Consider the following 23329-nt stretch of genomic DNA (forward strand, 5'->3'; position numbering starts at 1 on the left):
ATAGTGGTTTACCCCCACATGTGGGGTATCAGCGTACTCAGGACAAATTGCACAATAACTTTTAGGGTCCTGTTACCCTGGGAAAAATAAGAATTGAGGGTGAAAAGATCATTTTTTTGGAAAAAATATGATTTTTTAATTGTACGGCTTTATGTTATAAACTTCTGTGAAGCCCTTGGGGTTCAAAGTTCTCACCACACATCTAGATAAGTTCCTTAGGGGGTCTAGTTTCCAAAATGGTGTCATTTGTGGGGGGTTTCCACTGTTTTGGTACATCAGGGGTTTTCCAATCGCGACATGGTGTCCGATCTCAATTCCAGCCAAAAACGTCAAATGGCGCTGCTTCCCTTCCGAGCTCTGCCATGCACCCAACTAGTGGTTTACCCCCACATGTGGGGTATCAGCGTACTCAGGACAAATTGCACAATAACCTTTAGCTTCCTGTTACCCTTGGGAAAATAAAAATTGGGGTGAAAAGATCATTTTTGTGGAAAAAATATGATTTTTTAATTGTACCGCTGTACGTTATAAACTTCTGTAAAGCCCTTGTGGGTTCAAAGTTCTCACCACATATCTAGATAAGTTCCTTGGGGGGTCTAGTTTCCAAAATGGGGTCACTTGTAGGGGGTTTCCACTGTTTAGGTACATCAGGGACTCTCCAAACGAGACATGGCGTCCGATCTGAATTCCAGCCAATTTTGCATTGAAAAAGTCAAACGGCGCTCCTTCCATTCTGAGCTCTGCCATGCGCCGAAACAGTCGTTCCCCCCCACATATCAGGTATCAGCGTACTTAGAACAAATTGAACAATAACTTTTGCAGTCCAATTTCTCCGGTTACCCTTGGTAAAATAAAAAAAACTCAACCTGAAGTATTTTTTTTGTGAAAAAAAGTTAGATGTTCATTTTTTTTTAAATATTCAAAAAAATTCCTGTGACGCACCTAAAGGGTTAATAAACTTCTTGAATGTGGTTTTGAGCACCTTAAGGGGTGCAGTTTTTAAAAAGGTGTCACTTTTGGGTATTTTCTATCATATAGACCCCTCAAAGTGGCTTCAAATGTGATGTGGTCCTAAAAATAAAATGGTGTTGTAAAAATGAGAAATCGCTGGTCAACTTTTAACCCTTATAACTTCCTAACAAAAAAAAATTTTGGTTCCAAAATTGTGCTGATGTAAAGTAAACATGTGGGAAATGTTAGTTATCAAGTTTTTTGTGTGCTGTATCTCTGTGATTTAAGGGCATAAAAATTCAAAGTTGGAAAATTGCGAAATTTTCAAAATTTTTGCCAATTTTACTTTTTTCTCACAAATAAACGCAAGTTATTTGAATGAAATTTTACCACTAACATGAAGTACAATATGTCACGAGAAAACAATGTCAGAATCACCGGGATCCATGGAAGCGTTCCAGAGTTATGACCTCATAAAGGTACAGTGGTCAGAATTGTAAAAATTGGCCCGGTCATGAACGTGCAAACCACCCTTGGGGGTGAAGGGGTTAAGCACCTGTTCACAATATGCTTGGATGTGATGGTCTGTTTTTTGAAATTTGTGATCTCACTATTATGAAGCATACGACTGAGCACTCCACCTGTTAGTCGCAGGCATTTTTAATCAAAGCAGGGCCACTTCCCCTCCACAGAGATATAGACTTCAGTCTAAACAGAGGATTTTTCATAGGCTCCCATTCAGATGGAGACTTCAGTCTTAGTGAGGATTGGCATAGACAGGGACCTGGAAAACGAGAAATGCCTTAACGTGGTTTCCAGGTACACATATCTTGGCCAATTTATGTGCTAAACTTTCTCAATTTTTCATATTTCTAATGCAGTAATGCAATTCATTTTTCATATTTGCATGTTATGGCGCTACAGTGTGCTTCCTTTTTTGCTTGAATAGTGAGATCACAGACATCCATGTAAGCACCGTGCGATGCATGTTACACAAGTCTGGAATTGTGGCTCAACAAATGGTGAAGGAGCATCAACTTCAATATCGTCATAAGAAGCATCGACTCAAGCTTGCAAAAAAGGACAAAAAGTGGACAGTAAAAGATTGGAAGTGGGTGATTTGGAGTGATGAGACAAAAGTCAATGGACTAGGCTCTGATGGGTGCAGATGGGTCTGGAGGAAACCAGGGAAAAGGGGCTAACAAATTGAGAGATTGAAGGAACTGTCAAGTTCGGTGGAGGAAGCCTGATGATATGGGGTTGTTTCACAGTCAAAGGCGTTGGATACGTGAATAGGATCGATGGTGGTCTCAATGCTGGGCTACATATGAGTTTCCTACAAGATGAGTTACTTCATACACTCGAGTAATAGGGGTATGAAAAGGATGACATAGTTTTCCAGCAGGACAACGACATGAAGCATACTTCATGATTGGCAAACAAATGGTTCAATGATAATGAAGTAGAGGTGCTGGATTGGCCCCACAGTCTCCAGACCTCAACCAAATTGAACACTTGTGGGTAGAGTTGGAGAAAAAAACTGTATACATACCCAAGTGAGTCTACCAGTATGCACCGACTTTGGGATCACGTAAAAGAAACCTGGGATAAGAGTTGGGTTGAGACATGTTTGAAGCTAATAGAGAGCATGCCAAGAAGGATTCAGGCAGTGTAGAAAGCCAAAGGTGGATTTACAGAATACTAACAAACTAATTAAATTAAATTTTAGATTTTTAGGAGCAAAACAGTAACAATGAAGTGATATGACAAGAATCTGCATAACTAATCATATGCTAAATATTTGCAAGTCACATTTATGTATGACATAGCCAAGATGATTGTTTATAAAATGATGATAGTCTCACAGTCGAAGCAGTAGTGGATGGTGAGATAGGAGGCCTGAAAGTCAAAAGTTCAAAATATTGTTACCCTTTTGCTAGTCACTGTATCTGCCAGGGCCTAGAGTAGAGTCTGCATAGCGAGCCCCAGCAGCAGCAGTACTATAGTAAAGAATACATGATGGACAGAGAGAAAGATGCCCGTCTGAGTGTGGGAAAACAACGTTGAAGATAGACAATGGACAGGCAGGCAGATGGTACAGCTAATGTTATCATTGAAATCAGCTGTAGTTGAATGAGTTATTCATGCCTGATTCATTCTGACAAATGAAAAGTTTTCTAAGCTTGCAGAGGATATTGTGGTCTTCATGGGTGTCACTAAGTCACCAGCTGTGCTAAATCCCCTCTCTGACATTAAACTGGATGCTGGGCATAGCAGTACACCAACTTGGACAGTTCTTAGCAATAGTCCAATCTGCTGAACTGGAAATCTATGTTCTTGAGGCTCAGAATATCTGCTGTATAAAAGCCATAATGCAGGTATGACTGAAAGTGAATGTTCAGACTGTGCAACTCGGTTTGTTGTTGCCCATTAGGTTGGTGCAACAGCAGATGAAACATCTGCTCCATCATGTCATATATACTGTAATTGATGCAGTTGTCTTGGTTATTTGTTGTATTTGTAATTCTGGCACAGACGGAGAAATATTGACTCTGCAGGGAACAGAGAGGAGTTTCCTAGTCAGACATGTGGTCAGCAGGCATCCGCTCTGCGAAAGCTTGCTGAGCAGTGATCACATCTTATCCTGGTAATACATCAATTTGGATTCCCTTTAGGAAGCTGGAAAAAATTCTAGCTAGCTAGTGTCTAAAAGCATGCCTATCCAATAGTCATCCCTTAGCTGATGGTAGCGATACAAGCGTCATCCCACTAGTATTTCAGTACACAGCTTCTTGTACTTGCCAGCATGACTGATGGTACTACCGGGCAAAGCCATCTCCGATGCAGGCACAATCAAATTTAATTTAATCAAAAATGAGAAAGAAGGTTGACAATGCTATTCTTGGAACATGATACATTTTTTTGCAGAAAAAAATGTTGCCTTTTGTGGTGAAACAGCTACAGCTTTTTTCAATAAATAATGGTTGCTGGGTATCTTTCATTGAGGCTAAACACACAAAATTCTTTTGCTTAAGGCAGTACAATCCAGATGGTTTTGCATCAAGTGTGGTGAACTTGAACATGTGGGAGTTTAGTTTCCACAACGAAAGGCTGAACACATGTTTTTTTGGCAAACAAAAGGAGAACTTATGACACAATGGCGGTAGTAGAGTAGGAGCATGGAAATCAATAGAGGAAAATTATAATGGGGCTAATTACATTGACAAGGCACAACTTGGAGATGTGAACTAGTTACCAGAAACACGATCATGAGGAAAAGAAGGAGGAGAACTCATTGCCCAGTTTGCTGGCCATTTTTCTTTCCATAAATGAGTTTGTGATACTCTGTCAGCAGGTTCGTTTTCAGGGGTACCATGTGTATATTTACATCTGTTGTTTCATCGCATTTTAATGCACTTTTTGTTCAGCAGTGAACGGTGTTCACTGAAGGGGTTAACTAGTGAGACAATTTTATAGAGCAGGTCGTTATGGAAGCGGCAATACCAAATATGTGTATTTTTATTGTTTTTTTAATTCACATAAATAATTATTTCTTTTCTTTTCTCTTTATTTAGAGATTTAAAAAAAATATTTTTACACTTAATAATATATATATTTTTTTACTTTTTTACATTGTCCCAGTATGGGATATTACTGTATAATGTCAGATCACTGACCTGACACTGCACTGCAGAATATCATTCAGCTTTCAGCAGGTGCTCAAAAGCCACCCCTTCCTGCAGGACCAGGAAGGACCCCTTGGCCATCTTGGAGCCGGGGGTCTTCATGGAGACAACCAGAACAACGCGATCACATCGCAATGTCCTGGTGGGAGCGTGCAGGGAGGGGGGCTGACACATAAATGCGATCGCCGCGGCGCTCAGCGTGAGTGCCGTGCGATCATGCGACTGTACTAGCACTGCTCAGGGAAAAAAGGCACCTCCCGCAGAGCAGTACTAGTACGGCGAAGGTCGTGAAGGGGTTAAGGGTAGGTTAATTTTAACATTGAGAGATAGAATATCAAAAATAAAATCCAGGAAATCACATTGTATAAATTATATAAATTTATTTGCAGTGAGAAATAAGTATTTGATCCCCTACCAACCATTAGGAGTTCTGGCTCTTACAGACCAGTTAGACACTCCTAATCAACTCGTTACCTGCATTAAAGACAGCTGTCTTACATAGTCACCTTTGTAAAAGACTTCTGTCACAAGACTCAATTAATCAGTTTTCTAAGTATGTCAGGGACAAGATCATAAACCTGCACAAAGCTGGAATGGGTTACATACCATAAGTAAGATGCTGGGTGAGAAGGAGACAACTGTTGGTGCAATAGTAAGAAAATGGAAGAAAAATAAAATGACTGTCAATCGACATCGATCTGGGGCACCATGCAAAATGTCACCTTGTGGGGTATCCTTGATCATGAGGAAGGTGAGAGATCAAACTACACGGGGGGAGCTTGTTAATTATCTCAAGGCAGCTGTTACCACAGTCACCAAGAAAACCATTACTAACACATTACGCCGTAAAGGTTTAAAATCCTGCAGTGCTCACAAGGTCGCCCTGCTCAAGAAGGCACATGTGTAGGCCCATCTGAAGTTTGCCAGTGAACACCTGGATGATTCTGTGAGTGACTGGGAAAAGGTGCTGTGGTCAGATAAGGCAAAAATTGAGTTCTTTGGCATTAACTCAATGAGCTGTGTTTGGAGGAGGCGAAATGCTGCCTATAACCCAAAGAACACTGTCTCCACTGTCAAGCATGGAGGTGGAAACATTATGTTTTTGGGGGTTTTCTCTGCTACGGGCACAGGACTACTTCACTGCATCAAAGGGAGAATGGATGGAGCCAATTACCGTAAAATCCAGAGTGAGACCCTCCTTCCCTCCTCTGTTATGAATGAGTCACCGTAGGAGGCAAAAACAGAAATACTAGTTAAGTCCAGAAAACCAGAGAAGTTGGCAGCTATCAGATTAGAGACCCCTGAACCTATCAACAACAACTAGCAGTAGCCGTGGGGGGTTCCTACGGTGCCCTAGACCCCTCGATCACAGCCGGAGAACTACATAGCCTAAAGACAGAAAGGGAAATCTAAACGGCCCCAGAGCAGACCCCAAAGCAATAGGCAGCCCCCAACATATAATGACAGTGAAGCAAGATGAAAAAACACTCACACAGATAGAAAGATAGGCTGAGCAAAAGATGGGGCCCAAGCTAACTACATAGGACAGGATAGAAAAGCTGCTGTCTGTAATCCGCCAAAACCCTATCAAAACAAGAGCCAACAGCTGATAGGGAAAAAGGCCCTGAAGACGCTAGGCTTCAAAAAGACTATATCAGCACTCAGGTATCTTCTGAAGACAGAGCAAACAGGAATTCAGCACACCCCAGCAGGGAATGGCAGAAATCCAGAAAAACAAGGAAAACAAAACCAAAACACAAATGCAAAAGGCAAAGCAGAAAGCTTAGCTTTTGAGGAGCAGGAATTAGACTGGTCTCCTAGAATTCCTCAGAGAGATCACCAGCAAGGCAGAAGGCGTCGGCTGCCTTATATCCAGTCAGCAATTCCCGTCACCCAGTCATCATCATCCTGCCCAGATGCTTGGTAATCAGCCTCACTACCTTCCTTCACCAGAAGAGGGAGTTCATCAGACCTCAATGGTGAAGGGGAAAATGAACTCACAACACTCCTCCAGGATATTAAAAAATTGGTTGTGGCTGGGTCTTCCAGCAAGACAATGACCAAAAACACACAGCCAAAGCAACAAAGGAGTGGCTCAAAAGAAGCACATTAAGGTCCTGGAGTGGCCTAGCCAGTCTCCAGACCTTAATCTCATAGAAAACATATGGGGGGAGTTGAAGCTCCGAGTTGCCAAGCGGAAGCCTCAAAATGTTAATGATTTACAGATGATCTGCAAAGAGGAGTGCACCCAAATTCCTCCTGACATATGCACAAACCTCATCATCAAATGCAAAAAAGTGCTCCTTTCCTGCAGGCCCCCGAATCCAAGATGGCGACGGGGGCCTTCGGGGGCCTGCAGGAAGCTGGCTCCTCAGTGCCTGCAAAGCGCAGGCATGAGGAAGCCTTCTACACTGCCTGTGACAGATCGCTGATCTGTCACAGTGATCTGTGATGTGACAGATCAGCGATCTGTTACAGAACAGTGATGTCCCACCTGGGACTATTTAATAAAGTAAAAAAAAAAAAAAAAAGTGTTAAAATAAATTTAAAAAAATCGCCAAAAAAATTAGACAAAAAAAAAATATTCCCCCAAATAAATCCATTTTTTAGAAGTAAAAAAAAAAAACAATAAAAGTACACATATTAGGTATCGCCGCGTCCGTAACGACCCGTACTATAAAACTGTCCCATTAGTTAACCCCTTTAGCGAACCCCTTAAAAAATAAAAATAAAAAACGAAGCAAAAAATAATGATTTATTATCATACCGCCAAACAAAAAGTGTAATAACGCACGATCAAAAAGACGCATATAAATATCCATGGTACCGCTGAAAACGTCATCTTGTCCCGCAAAAAACGAGCTGCAACACAGCATCATCAGCGAAAAATTAAAAAAGTTATAGCTCGCAGAATAAAGCGATGCAAAAATAATTATTTTTTATATAAAATTGTTTTCATTGCATAAAACCCACAAAACATAAAAAAAGACCTAAATAAGGTATCTCTGTAAGTGTACTGACCCGAAGAATAAAACCGCTTTATCAATTTTATCACACGCGGAACGGTGTAAACGCACCCCCCCAAAAGAAATTCATGAAACGCTGGTTTTTGTTCATTCTGCGTCCCAAAAATCGGAATAAAAAGTGATCAAAAAATGTCACGTGCCCGAATATGGTACCAATAAAAACGTCAACTCGTCCCGCAAAAAATAAGACCTCACATGACTCGGTGGGTCAAACTACGGAAAAATTAGAGCTCTCAATATGTGGTGATGCAAAAACTATTTTTACAATAAAAAGCGTCTTTTAGGGTGTGACAGCTGCCAAACATACAAACCGCCATAAATAGTAAATCAAACCCCCCGTTATCACCCCCTTAGTTAGGGAAAAATAATAAAATAAAAAAAATGTATTTATTTCCATTTTTCCATTAGGGTTAGGGCTAGGGTTAGGGCTAGGGTTAGGGTTAGGGCTGAGATTAGGGTTAGGGGTGTGTTGGGGTTCGGGTTGGAGTTAGAATTGGGGGTTTCCACTGTTTGGGCACATCAGGGGCTCTCCAAATGCAACATGGCGTCTGATCTCAATTCCAGCCAATTCTGAGCTGAAAAAGTCAAATGGTGCTCCTTCCCTTCCAAGCTCTGCCATGCGCCCAAACAGTGTTTTACCCCCACATGTAGGGTATCAGCCTACTCAAATTGCAAAAACAATTTTTGGGGTCCAATTTCTCCTGTTACCCTTAGGAAAATAAAAAAATTGGGGGCAAAAATATAATTTTTGTGGAAAAAAATGATTTTTTTATTTTCACGTCTGAGCGTTATAAACTTCTGTGAAGCACTTGGGGTTCAAAGTGCTCACCGCATATCTAGATAAGTTCCGGGGGGGCCTAGTGTCCAAAATGGGGTCACTTGTGGGGAGTTTCAATAGTTTAGGTACATCAGGGGCTCTCCAAACGCACATGACACCCGCAGACCATTCCATCAAAGTCTGCATTCCAAATGTCACTGCTTCCCTTCCGAGCCCCGACGTGTGTCCATACAGTAGTTTTCTCCCACATATGGGGTGTCAGCGTACTCATGACAAATTGGACAACAACTTTTGGAGTCCAATTTCTCCTGTTACCCTTGGGAAAATGAAAAAATTGGGGACTAATTGATCATGTTTGTGGAAAAAATACGATTTTTTTATTTTCATGCCCGGGCATTATAAACTTCTGTGAAGCCCTTGGGGGTTCAAAGTGCTCACCACACATCTAGATAAGTTCCTTAGGGGGTCTTGTTTCCAAAATGGGGTCAATTGTGGGGGTTTCCACTGTTTAGGTACATTAGGGGCTCTCCAAAGGCAACATGACACCCGCAGACCATTCCATCAAAGTCTGCATTCCAAAACGTCACTACTTCCCTTCTGAGCCCTGACGTGTGTCCATACAGTAGTTTTCTCCCACATATGGGGTGTCAGCGTACTCATGACAAATTGGACAACAACTTTTGGGGTCCAATCTCTCCTGTTACCCTTGGGAAAATTAAAAAATTGGGGACTAATTGATCATGTTTGTGGAAAAAATACGATTTTTTTATTTTCATGCCCGGGCATTATAAACTTCTGTGAAGCCCTTGGGGGTTCAAAGTGCTCACAACACATCTAGATAAGTTCCTTAGGGGGTCTCATTTTCAAAATGGGGTCATTTGTGGGGGTTTCCACTGTTTAGGTACATTAGGGGCTCTCCAAAGGCAACATGACACCCGCAGACCATTCCATGAAAGTCTGCATTCCAAAACGTCACTACTTCCTTTCCGAGCCCCGACGTGTGTCCATACAGTAGTTTTCTCCCACATATGGGGTATCAGCATACTCAGGACAAATTGGACAACAATTTTTGGGGCCCAATTTCTCCTGGTACCCTTGGGAAAATAAAAAAATGGTGACTGAAAGATCATGTTTGTGGAAAAATACAAATTTTTTATTTTCATGCCCGGGCGTGATAAACTTCTGTGAAGCACTGGGGGGTTCAAAGTGCTCACCACACATCTAGATAAGTTCCTTGGGGGGTCTAGTTTACAAAATGGTGTCATTTGTGGGGGGGGTTTCCACTGTTTAGGTACATCAGGGGTTTTCCAATCGTGACATGGTGCCCGATCTCAATTCCAGCCAAAAACGTCAAATGGCGCTGCTTCCCTTCCGAGCTCTGCCATGCGCCCAAATAGTGGTTTACCCCCACATGTGGGGTATCAGCGTACTCAGGACAAATTGCACAATAACTTTTAGGGTCCTGTTACCCTTGGAAAAATAAGAATTGAGGGTGAAAAGATCATTTTTGTGGAAAAAATATGATTTTTTAATTGTACAACTTTATGTTATAAATTTCTGTGAAGCCCTTGGGGGTTCAAAGTTCTCACCACACATATAGATAAGTTTCTTAGGGGGTCTAGTTTCCAAAATGGTGTCATTTGTGGGGGGTTTCCACTGTTTTGGTACATCAGGGGTTTTCCAATCGCGACATGATGTCCAATCTCAATTCCAGCCAAAAACGTCAAATGGCGCTGCTTCCCTTCCGAGCTCTGCCATGTGCCCAAATAGTGGTTTACCCCCACATTTGAGGTATCAGCGTACTCAGGACAAATTGCACAATAACTTTTAGGGTCCTGTTACCCTTGGAAAAATAAGAATTGAGGGTGAAAAGATCATTTTTGTGGAAAAAATATGATTTTTTAATTGTACCGCTGTACGTTATAAACTTCTGTAAAGCCCTTGTGGGTTCAAAGTTCTCACCACATATCTAGATAAGTTCCTTGGGGGGTCTAGTTTCCAAAATGGGGTCACTTGTAGGGGGTTTCCACTGTTTAGGTACATCAGGGACTCTCCAAACGTGACATGGCGTCCGATCTGAATTCCAGCCAATTTTGCATTGAAAAAGTCAAACGGCGCTCCTTCCCTTCTGAGCTCTGCCATGCACCGAGACAGTCGTTCCCCCCCACATATCAGGTATCAACGTACTCAGGACAAATTGCAAAATAACTTTTGCAGTCCAATTTCTCCTGTTACCCTTGGTAAAATAAAAAAAATTGAACCTGAAGTATTTTTTTTGTGAAAAAAAGTTAGATGTTCATTTTTTTTTAAATATTCAAAAAAATTCCTGTGATGCACCTAAAGGGTTAATAGACTTCTTGAATGTGGTTTTGAGCACCTTAAGTGGTGCAGTTTTTAGAATGGTGTCACTTTTGGGTATTTTCTATCATATAGACCCCTCAAAGTGACCTCAAATGTGATGTGGTCCTAAAAATAAAATGGTGTTGTAAAAATGAGAAATCGCTGGTCAACTTTTAACCCTTATAACTTCCTAACAAAAAAAAATTTTGGTTCCAAAATTGTGCTGATGTAAAGTAAACATGTGGGAAATGTTAGTTATCACGTTTTTTGTGTGCCGTATCTCTGTGATTTAAGGGCATAAAAATTCAAAGTTGGAAAATTGCGAAATTTTCAAAATTTTCGCCAAATTTCCATTTTTCTCACAAATAAACGCAAGTTATTTGAATGAAATTTTACCACTAACATGAAGTACAATATGTCACGAGAAAACAATGTCAGAATCACCGGGATCCATGGAAGCGTTCCAGAGTTATGACCTCATAAATGTACAGTGGTTAGAATTGTAAAAATTGGCCCGGTCATGAACGTGCAAACCACCCTTGGGGGTGAAGGGGTTAATAACTGCTGTAAAAAAAACAGATTGCTTATGAATTGCAGATAGATGACAAGCGAGAAAAAATTGTACTACTTTTCTGGATGAGAATGAAACTGATTTTTTTATACTGTCGTGTGACACTAGACTGAGTGACACATAGAGACTGATCTGACCCTTTAACTGCCATCCTCTGTACTCCAAATAAGTACATTCTGATACCAATGCAGCTAAAGGTAGCTCAATAGACAGGGGAAAAGCAGACATTTGAAAGCCACTTAAATGCAGTTTTCAGATGAGTGAAGAAAAATCCCATAGTAAAGTGAACTGCAAAATTTCAGAACTTTCCATACTAGACAAAATTATTTAAAAAAAGCAAAAATAAAAACATTTAATTACTAAATAAATTAACAATGTTCCATATTTTGAGTCCAAGACAGGTGGCTAGCTTACAAATACATTATATGAGGCCTTTCTATCAACCTCAATAAAATAACCTGCTTTGGTAATAGGAGATTGGTCTAACACAAGGAGCACTGTATGCTTTACTGTAGGAAAATATTTTGCAAGTTAAGTTATATAATATATGCAAATAAACCTGATGTTCTAATACAAACTATATATGAAATTAATATTATAAACATGTAGTAGACCCAAAATAGGAGTCATGCTGTTTCTGAGAGTAATGTCGGTTGAAATTTGCTAAAGAAAAGTGCTTTGCATACCAGCAATGAAGGTAAAAAAACGCAATTTCTAATCGCCATCATCTTTACTTGGATTTTAAAATAACCCTTCTTAAGTATAGATTTATTATTCATTTAAAGTTTATTGTTGTACCAATTGCATAAAATGCTTTTCACAAAATAAAAAATAAATTCTAAAAGACCTCAGACCACTTAAAAAACTAATTTCCTTCCTGATCCATCTGGAGCTGAAGAGACAGATATTGAGGACACAGCAAGCAATGCATGACATTTTGAAGTGCTTGCACCATAAGTAATCCTAACCTGGGTCAGTTTTATCAGATAGTGAACATGGTAAATAAAAAAAATAATAATTGTGGAATTGCACTTTTTTGCAATTTCACACTTGGAAATTTTTTTTTCCATTTTCCAGTACACCGTATGGTAGAATCAATGGGGCCATTCAAAAGTAGAACTTATCCCACAAAAAACAAATCCTCATACTGCTATATTGATGGAAATATAAAAAAGTTATGGCTCCTGGAAAAAGGGGAGGAAAAAGTGAAAGAGCAAAAACTGAAACTCTCAAGGTTATGAAGGGGTTAAGCTATCATTTTTATTTCTCGGAATCCCACCATAACCTTTTTGTTTTGCTTGCCAGTAATTAGTTCCATGTATCAAACTTATGGTTTTACTTTGTTCTGAAATCATCTTTTTGCTACCTATTTCTTTATTTCTTCCCCGGCTCCATCTCAACGGGTCATGTGTCTATAGAGACAATTCTGATTGCATCTCATTTCCTTTTCCGTCAATCTCTTCCCTTTCCCTGACATTTAATTCCTTTCTTATTTTTAGGAACTGTCTGAGAGTTGTTTATACATTTGATTGTTGGTTCTTTATCAAGGGCTATTTCCATTTTAAAAGATGGGTATAACTGGAAAATGCTCGTAAAAACAAGTAATTTCCAATGTACTTCTATTTAATTGGAAATCGCCTGATGATAATTTTTCTTTAACAGCTCATTGCCTAGAATACCGGCCACCATCGCATTATAGCAGTGTAGTCCGAACATGGATAGTGCTTGCAATCTATTTCCTAATAAGCTTGTAAGCTGGATCACCAGAGCACACTGTTATTTCATGTTCCTGGCCAACTTCAGTACTGCCGTGTATTTCCAGTGCTTCAGAGACAAGGCTGCCTCTTATGGCAGTATCACAGAGTACATAATTTGGGTCAGTAATGTAACAAAACCATTGTTCGGAACTGTTAATCAAGTATTAGTGTATGCCCCCCAGCAATCAGGGAGTTGGTAAGTAGTGCGTCCTGGAAAAGAAAGGGCAAGGCAAACCCTTTAAATGGCTTTCCATATTTTAGACATTTATGGAATGCTCGATTTTTTTCTGTCACTCTCATAGATTTTAATTGAGACAATCACGTATGACAACTCCTACGTTTAATTCTATCAATGAGGGTCCTATAAAATGGATTAGCCAAAAACAACCTTTTAAATTAATTTAAATTAAATTAATCACTAGAGAAACATTTTAAGTATATTGTACAAGCATCATGTGAATTATTATATCTAATATTATTAACATTGTTGTAAAAAAACAGTCAAGAAAAGTCAAATAAACAGAAATAGGACCCATACAAAAGAAAAAAATAGGTGAAACTATTTTTTTTTATTAGCTGTTATCCAATGCAAATAACTTGTCCCTTTATTACTGTATGTACCTTGTGATCGTGTCATGTTCAACATGATGTGTACCAGAGACACACTTGGCAAGTTTACGCTATTTCTCTTCTAAGTGATAATGTCGCTAATTAGTGCTTTACTTGTCTAGAAGGTTGATAGCATGACGTCTGCTTCAGCTGGGATTCGGAGCGCACGACAGAAAGTTTGATTAGTTATGATTGGTTGTTTTAGAGATTATTTGTGTTTATTGTTAATTGTGAGAGTTTTCAAAACCAGCAAACAATAAGTTATGTAGATATGGAAGTAGTAATAATGAAAATATGATAGTGTATAGTGCATACAAGTCAATGTAAAATATTAACCCTTTTACCCCCCAAGGGTGGTTTGCATGTTCATGACCGGGCCAATTTTTACAATTCTGACCACTGTCCCTTTATGAGGTAATAACTCAGAAACCCTTCCATAGATCCCACTGATTTTGACAATGTTTTCTCGTGACATATTGTACTTCATGTTTGTGGTAAAATTTCAATCAAATAACTTGCATTTATTTGTGAAAAAAAGGAAATTTGGCAAAAATTTTGAAAATTTTGCAATTTTCCATCTTTGAATTTTGATGCCCTTAAATCACAGTGATATGGCACACAAAAAACTTAATAAGTAACATTTCACATACGTTTACTTTACATCAGCAGAATTTTGGAACCAATTTTTTTTTGTTAGGAAGTTATAAAGGTTAAAAGTTGACCAGCGATTTCTCATTTTTACAACACCATTTTATTTTTACGGACCACATCACATTTGAAGTCACTTTGAGGGGTCTATATGATATAAAATACCCAAAAGTGACACCATTCTAAAAACTGCACCCCTCAAGGTGCTCAAAACCACATTCAAGAAGTTTATTAACCCTTCATGTGCTTCACAGGAATTTTTGAGTGTTTAAAAAAATGAACATTTAACTTTTTTTCACAAAAAAATTAATTTAGGTTCAATTTTTTTTATTTTACCAAGGGTAACAGGAGAAATTGCACTGCAAAAGTTATCGTGCAATTTCTCCTGAGTACGCTGATATCTGATATGTGGGGGGGAACCACTGTTTCAGCGCATGGCAGACCTTAGAAGGGAAGGAGCGCCGTTTGACTTTTTCAATGCAAAATTGGCTGGGATTCAGATCGGACGCCATGTCACGTTTGGAGAGCTCCTGATGTGCCAACACAGTGGAAACCCCCCTATAAGTGACCCCATTTTGGAAACTAGACCCTCCAAGGAACTTATCTAGATATGTGGTGAGAACTTTGAACCCACAAGGGCTTCACAGAAGTTTTTTAACCTACAGCTGTACAAAAAAAAAATGATATTTTCACCCCCAATTTTTATTTTCCCAAGGGTAACAGGACCCTAAAAGTTATTGTGCAATTTGTCCTGAGTATGCTGATACCCCATATGTGCATGTAAACGACTATTTGGGCACATGGCAGAGCTCGGAAGGGAAGCAGCACCATGTGACTTTTTTGGCTGGAATTGAGATCGGACACCATGTCGCGTTTGGAAAGCCCCTGATGTGCCAAAACAGTGGAAACCCCACACAAATGACACCATTTTGGAAACTAGACTCCCCAAGGAACTTATCTAGATGTGTGGTGAGAACTTTAAACCCCCAAGGGCTTCACAGAAGTTTATAACGTACAGCCGTACAATTAAAAAAATCATATTTTTTCCACAAAAATGATCTTTTCACCCTCAATTTTTATTTTTCCAAGGGTAACAGGACCCCAAAAGTTATTGTGCAATTTGTCCTGAGTATGCTGATACCCCATATGTGGGGGTAAATCACTATTTGGGCGCATGGCAGAGCTCGGAAGGGAAGCAGCGCCATTTGACTTTTATGGCTGGAATTGAGATCGGACGCCATGTCACGTTTGGAAAGCCCTTGATGTGCCAAAACAGTGGAAACCCCCCACAAATGACACCAATTTGGAAACTAAACCCCACAAGGAACTTATCTAGATGTGTGGTGAGAACTTTGAACCCCCAAGGGCTTCACAGAAGTTTATAACGCTCAGGCGTGAAAATAAAAAAATCATATTTGTTCTACAAACATGATAATTTAGTCCCCAATTTTTTTATTTTCCCAAGGGTAACATTAGAAATTGGACCCCAAAAGTTGTTGTACAATTTGTCTTGAGTAGGCTGATACCACATATGTGGGAGAAAACTACTGTATGGGCACATGTCGGGGCTCGGAAGGGAAGTAGTGACGTTTTGGAATGCAGACTTTGATGGAATGGTCTGCGGGTGTCATGTTGCTTTTGGAGAGCCCCTGATGGACCTAAACAGTGGAAACGCCCCACAAGTGACCCCATTTTGGAAACTAGACCCCCTAAGGAACTTACCTAGATGTGTGGTGAGCACTTTGAACCCCCCAATGCTCCACAGAAGTTGGTAACGCCGGGCATGAAAATAAAAAAATCATATTTTTTCCACAGACATGATCTTTTAGTCCCCAATTTTTTTATTTTCCCAAGTGTAACAGGAGAAATTGGACCTCAACATTTGTTGTCCAATTTGTCCTGAGTATGCTGATACCCCTTATGTGGGTGAAAACTACCGTATGGGCACACGTCGGGGCTTGCAAGAGAAGTAGTGACGTTTTGGAATGCAGACTTTGATGGAATGGTCTGCGAATGTCATGTTGCCTTTGGAGAGCCCCTGATGTACCTAAACAGTGGAAACCCCCCACAAGTGACTCCATTTTGGAAACTAGACCCCTTAAGGTACTTACCTAGATGTGTGGTGAGCACTTTGACCCCCCAGTGCTCCACAGAAGTTTATAACGCCCAGGCGTGAAAATAAAAAAATCATATTTTTTCCACAAACATGATCTTTTAGTCCCCAATTTTTTTATTTTCCCAAAGGCAACAGGAGAAATTGGACCCCAAAAGTTGTTGTCCAATTTGTCCTGAGTACGCTGATACCCCCATATGTGGGAGAAAACTACTGTATGGGCACACGTTGGGGCTCGGAAGGGAAGTAGTGACGTTTTGGAATGCAGACTTTGATGGAATGGTCGTGTCCCGTTTGGAGAGCCTCTAATGTGCCTAAACTGTTGAAACTCCCCACAAGTGACCCCACTTTGGAAACTAGACCCCACGGAACTTATCTAGATGTGTAGTGAGCACTTTGAACCCCCAAGTGCTTCACAGAAGTTTATAGCGCCTGGGCGTGAAAATAAAAAATCATATTTTTTCCACAAAAATTTTATTTTTGCCCCCATTTTTTATTTTCCTAAGGGTAACAGGAGAAATTGGACCACAAAAGTTGTTTTGCAATTTGTCCAGAGTAGGCTGATACCCCATATGTGGGGGTAAAACAGTGTTTGGGCGCATGGCAGAGCTTGGAAGGGAAAGAGCACTGTTTGACTTTTTCAATGCAGAATTGGCTGGAATTGAGATCAGACGCCATGTTGCGTTTGGAGAGCACCTGATGTGCCTAAACAGTGGAAACCCCCAATTCTAACTCCAACCCTAACCCCAACATACCCCTAACCCTATTCTCAGCCCTAACCCTAGCCCTAACCCTAGCCCTAACCCTAACCCTAGCCCTAACCCTAATCATAGTGGGAAAATGGAAATAACTGTCATGTGACAGATCGCTGAGCTGTCACATCACAGATCGTTGTGACAGATCAGCGACCTGTCACAGGCAGCGCAGAGGGCTTCCTCATGCCGGCGCTTTGCAGGCACGAGGAAGCTGCCTCCCTCCAGGCCCCTGAAGGTCCCCGCTGCCATTTTGGATCCGGGGACCTGCAGGGAAGGAGACCCCCGCAGCAGCGCGATGTGCAGCAGGGAAGCATGGAAGCATGGAGGGAGCCCTCTCCCTGCCGATGCTTGCCTAAACCCCCGGTTAACGTGTCGGGGGTAGTCCGTGACCGCCCCTGACACATAGTGCCGGGTGTCAGCTGTGATAATCAGCTGACACCCGGCTGCGATCAGCGGCGCTCACCACGTGAGCGCTGCTGATCGCTATGACGTACTATCCCGTCCATGGGCATAGGGGCCTGGGTCCCATGGACGGGATAGTACGTCGGATGTCAGGAAGGGGTTAAACTGTTTAGTATCTTTTATAGCTTGTATAGCTTGTTATAGTTATTATGTTATTAGCTGTAAGAATTTCTTATATTAAGGCTGTGTGCCCACATTACGTTTTTTAAGCGTTTCCGCAGCGTTTTTGCAGCTGCGGAAACACTTAAAAAATGCTAACAAAACGCAACCCATACAATCCTATGGGATTCCGCAATTGCTGTGCCAATGCTGTGGATTTTAACGCTGTGGAATCGCATAGCGGAAAAATCCACTGCATGTCCATTAATTTTGCTGAATCGCGGCAATTCTGCTGCCATAGGATTGCATTGAAATGCTCACTTTGCGCATGTGGCTATGCCCACCATGCGTAAAGTGAGCGCTTCATGTGCGGATGGTACCCAGGGTCTAGAGGAGAGGAGACTCTCCTCCATGCCCTGGGTACCATATTCCTGTAAAAATAGAATTAAAATAAAAAATAGGGATAAACTTATCCTGTTGGGCCCTGGAATCAGTGGCGCTGTTGGCAAGTTCCGTTCGCTGGCGTGGTTTGTGAGAATGACCTCTGATGACGTAGCAGTCACGTGACTGCGACATCACAAAGGTCATTCTCACAAAGCACGCCTGGGAACGGAACTTGTCTGCAGTGCAGTTGAGGACCGGGATCGCCGCTGAGGAGATCGGGGGCCACCAGGAGGTGAATACATCTCTATGTTTTATTTTTTTTCTTATTTTTAACATTCTTTCTTTTTCTATTGATGCTGCATAGGCAGCATTAATAGTAAAAAGTTGGTCACACTTGTTAAGCACTATGCTTGACAAGTGTGACCAACCTGTCAATCACTTTTCCAAGCGATGCTTCAAATCGCTTGGAAAAGTGCTAGCATTCTGAAAGCTAAAAACGCTTGCAAAATGCTTGTCTTTTGTGGGAAAATGCATGCGAATTCTGCATGTGTTTTACCCGCGGTGGGGAGTTGTGGAAATGCTGCTGACAATTCCGCATAATTTCTGCAACGTGGGCATATAGCCTAATAGTAATAAAACCTTTATTTTTCTTAACCTACTAACTTCTAAGTTTGAAAAGAAGATGCCAGTCTTCCCTTGGTATCGATGCTTTTTACAGAAAGTCTGAGTAATTCTAAGAATTTTTTACTCTACTGTTTTACAGTATTGTTTTGATATTTAGTCATTCATCATGTGTGCCATTATCATCAACACTAACATCATGCTTATAGCATGATTATATTTATTAGTTGCATATTGTACAATATTCATTCATTCTAGTAGACTCCTTTTACTATACAAAATTGCAACAGAAAAAACTGGTAATTGGTTTCAAAGCTCCCAAAATGTCAACCCAAAATTAATAAAAAAGCAATTTGTTTAATGTCAAAATGGTCAGCTTTTCTTAAGGCAGGCGGAACAGTACAGAAATATAGTATTATGTTTAGACAGCTGTTAAGTACATATCATACACATAGGGAACAATATACTGTACTTAACTTTCTCCAGCAGGCCCATGAATTGAGTGGAGATTGAGCAAGTGCATAAATTCCGTAATTTGCAATTACTGTATACCAAAATCAGCCCAACATCATGCAGGGCAATTTGGCAGAGAACACCACAATTATCAGATTCGACATTGGCTCCCTGTGCTCTTCACAGATGGGAGCAGGTTCACACTGAGCACATGCGACAGATGAGACACAGTCTGCAGATGCCGTGGAGAACATTCTGCTGCCTGTGACATCCTCCAGCATGACCAGTTTGGTAATGGTGTAGGGTAGCATTTCTCTGGAGGGCCCCACAGCCCCCCATGTGCTAGCCAGAGGTACCATGATTGCCATTAGTTACCAGGATGAGATGCTCAGACTCATTGTGAGACCATATGTAGGTGCACTGGGCCCTGTGTTCCTTTTGAAGCATGACAATGCTAGGCCTTTTGTGGCTGAAGTGTGTCAGCAGTTCCTGCATGATGAAGGCATTGATGCTATGGACTGGCCCGCCCATTCCCCAGACCTGAATCCGATCAAACACATCTGCGACATCATGTCTCGTTCCATCCACCAATGCCATGTTGCACCACAGACTGTCCAGAAATTGACTGATGCTTTAATCCAGGTCTGGGAAGTGATCCCTCAGGAGAACATACGTGGCCTCATCTGGAGCATACGCAGGCGTTATAGGGAGGTTATGCAGGCACGTGGAGGTAACACACATTACTGAGCATCATTTCCTTTTCTTGAGGCAATTCCGCTGAAGTTGGATCAGCTTGTGATTTGATTTTCCACTTTGATTTTGAGTATCATTCCAAATCTAGACTTCTATGGGATATTAATTTTTATTTACATTTATCATTTTTAAGTTTTATTGTTCCCAATGCATTCCACTATGTAATGAATAAAGATTTGCAACTGGAATATATATATATGTATATATATATATATATACAGTATATACTATATATATATATATATATATATATACACACAGATACAAATACAGAAAAACTTAAAACTTATCTAAGTATAGAAGAAAATAATCATATTAAAACGGGAAAACAGCTGTCTGGTCCAACAAAAATGTAACGTATTAAAATAAAATCTTCATTATTTAATACATAGTTTCCACTATTTTGTAAGTTAATTTAAAAAAAATATTTTACGACAATTCAATTGTACAGGCAAATATTTACTAACTATAGTAGTTTCTAACGATAGTAGTTTAAACATAGAATCACCTTCAAGACAAGAAGTGGACAGCAGAGTAGTGGAGAAGCAAGGTTCCTTCCATACCTTATTTATGTGTTGATCGTTATTATTTTTCTTAGGGTAATAAAAGCTAGTCTAAAATGTTTTTATGCTTTTCCCATATTCAGAATTGTACATTTGATGTTTAAATATAATTGTTATTTCTCCATTTGACATTTCTGTGTGCACTGTATAATGGAAGGCACTCTATGTTGCATTCTCTTAAGCAGCAGTCAGAACGCTGTCACTTCACACCAGCATTCTTCCTGTAAGAAACAGCCAAATATTTTATTGGTGAGGGCAATGGAGGCCTTTGGTATCACTAGTGTAGACTACAGGCTTTTCCTGCTCTCTAATCTCTGGCAGGGATTTACTGATAGGCAGTCTGTCGCTTTCCCTTACTCACTCCTGCTCTCTTCATGGCTCCATACGGAGAAGTCTGGCTCCACTTAAAAGCAGAACCAAAATAGTTTTTTTTTTCTGTACTGGAGATGCCATTTCCCTGAGGGACTGTATAAGGAAGTTTACTGGAACCACTTATTCAGTTTTTAACAGTTCCTCTAGACATAACCCAAAAACAGACTTTCCAAGGATGGCAATCATGGAAAATATGCCACATAGCATATAGATAGACAGGGCACCGCAATGCTGGGCTACAGTCTTATCTCACATCCCTAGTTTTACATTAGGTTCTATACCTGATCATGTGGAAAATGACTTGTGTTAGAATGGACAGGACCTCACCAACAGCTGATAACATCCTTTGTGGTCATACACAGACTGAAAACTGTACTATCTAATGTCCTCTAAATGGCAAATTTACTTAGTGTCAGTAACACATTTGCCGTGAGAACTTCTCTTTACTTTATTATTCTTTTAGTAAAAGGAAATTCTTCAACGTGTTGAAGGGTTTATTGGAGGATGAGAAGTCTTTACAATTACAGCAACAAAAAAAATTTAGGGGATCACTGAATTTTCCTGAAAAATACTGCAAAGCCTTTATTTGCTTATATAACACTCCGAGTTGTCCTAGAGGTGTATTCAACCCATTTTGAGCTTTGTAAAGAAAACACAACCTTATTAATGTCCAAGTGACTTCAACCTAACTGGCTAGACGAAAATGAATGTAACCAGCAGTAGCCAAAAGCGGTATTTGGGTGGCTTGAACAGGCTTAATATTGGGCTTCTACAACAAGGAAATGTGCAAAAAAAAACACAAAAAAACCATTTGCAACACACACATTTTGTGAGGTAGACAGCTGCGTTTATATTTCTGGCTTATGGAAATTTTTCTACTGGTTTTTAAAAAATAAAGATCACTTGCCCATGTCACAATGCAGAATGCACACTTTTTGTAACACTGCTTCGGATTCTTGATTTTGTTTTAGTTACACAAATAGCACTGAGTGTTTTAATACTGCCCTTACAGTGTGCAGAGACTACAAAAAAAGCTGTTATTAAGGTACTGTTACTACAGTGTACTGCAAATAAATCAATTCACAGTCCCACTGAGTGACTGTACAGGTGCCGCACTTCCCTATACATCACTTGAATCTTGGATTAGTATCACAGACTGACACTGACCCTCCCAGTACACCACCAGTGACACTGCTCTTACCACAGTGAGATTACTGTTAGCACAGTGAAAAAAATTCTCACAGTGCTGGACTGAGCTCAGTGAGTTCACCGCAATTCACTGAGAAATTTCTTATGGTAAACTCTGCAGTGAACTCACGGAGCTCAGCGCTGCACATGAGACTCACGGTGCTAGAGGTGATCTCACTGAGGTAACCGCAGTTCATCCACCTGGCTCATAGAAGTGTGAGCTGGGAAATGAGCTGGGAACCTTGATGATGTCACTGCTATTCACTGATGCTGTGCTCACAGCAGTTCATTCTCCAGCAGTTTTCAGCCTGGACAGTCACATCTTGGCACCATCCAGGTTGAAAACCACTTGTCGCAGACATGGGTTACGGCGTGGGACAGTATGTCGGACAGGTGAGGAATATATAATTGAAAGAATTCCGGACTTACATAATAATATTTGCTGAAAAAAATGAAGAGATCCAGAAGAATATATTAAAATCACATATTTATTAAATACACATAAAAATAAATATAAATAAAAAATAGAGAAAATGCCCAGTAGGAGGCGCTCAAATGCCCTAACCAATATAATGAAAATGAGGCATATATAGGTAATAAAGTCAGATATGCAAAGCATTTAAAGAGTCATAATTAACTCCATACATCCTCAGAAAATAAGACCAGTATATTAAGTGAATAAAGTGCAGCTGCAATATAACAGCTGAGTTTAAATTCCTATACCAATGAAGATGTGTAACCAAAGTAAATCAGGTACAACGGAAAACATGACATCTAAGTCTAAGTTCCTGTACCCCTGCAAAAAATAACTAATTGCCCAGTGAGCCAAATGAGGATGAATGAGCCATAAATGATATTACCTAAATGCTGTGGACACAAGTAACGGTGTGCGCTGCAGCCTCCTCCACCCCAACGCGCGTTTCGCAATAAGCTTCTTCCGGGGGCGTCAAGGTGAGGAATATAGTTGTTTTTTATTTATTTTTTTTTACAGGAGACTTCAATGGAATGGGTGTTACGTGAGTATTGTTGTTTATTATTTTCTGTTTTTTTACAAAATTCCAATTGAGAAGTATAAGAAGCTTGTTGATAGTAATAGGATACAATTGATTGCAGTTATTTATTACAAAGGGTGTATAATCAAATATTAATTTGAGGGTGCCATCAATTTTGCTCATTTTTGGGGCTATGTGTGAAATTATG

The sequence above is a fragment of the Dendrobates tinctorius genome, unplaced genomic scaffold (assembly GCF_039654945.1).
Source record: "Dendrobates tinctorius isolate UK_male_01 unplaced genomic scaffold, ASM3965494v1 ptg000162l, whole genome shotgun sequence".
Classification (NCBI taxonomy): Eukaryota; Metazoa; Chordata; class Amphibia; order Anura; family Dendrobatidae; genus Dendrobates; species Dendrobates tinctorius.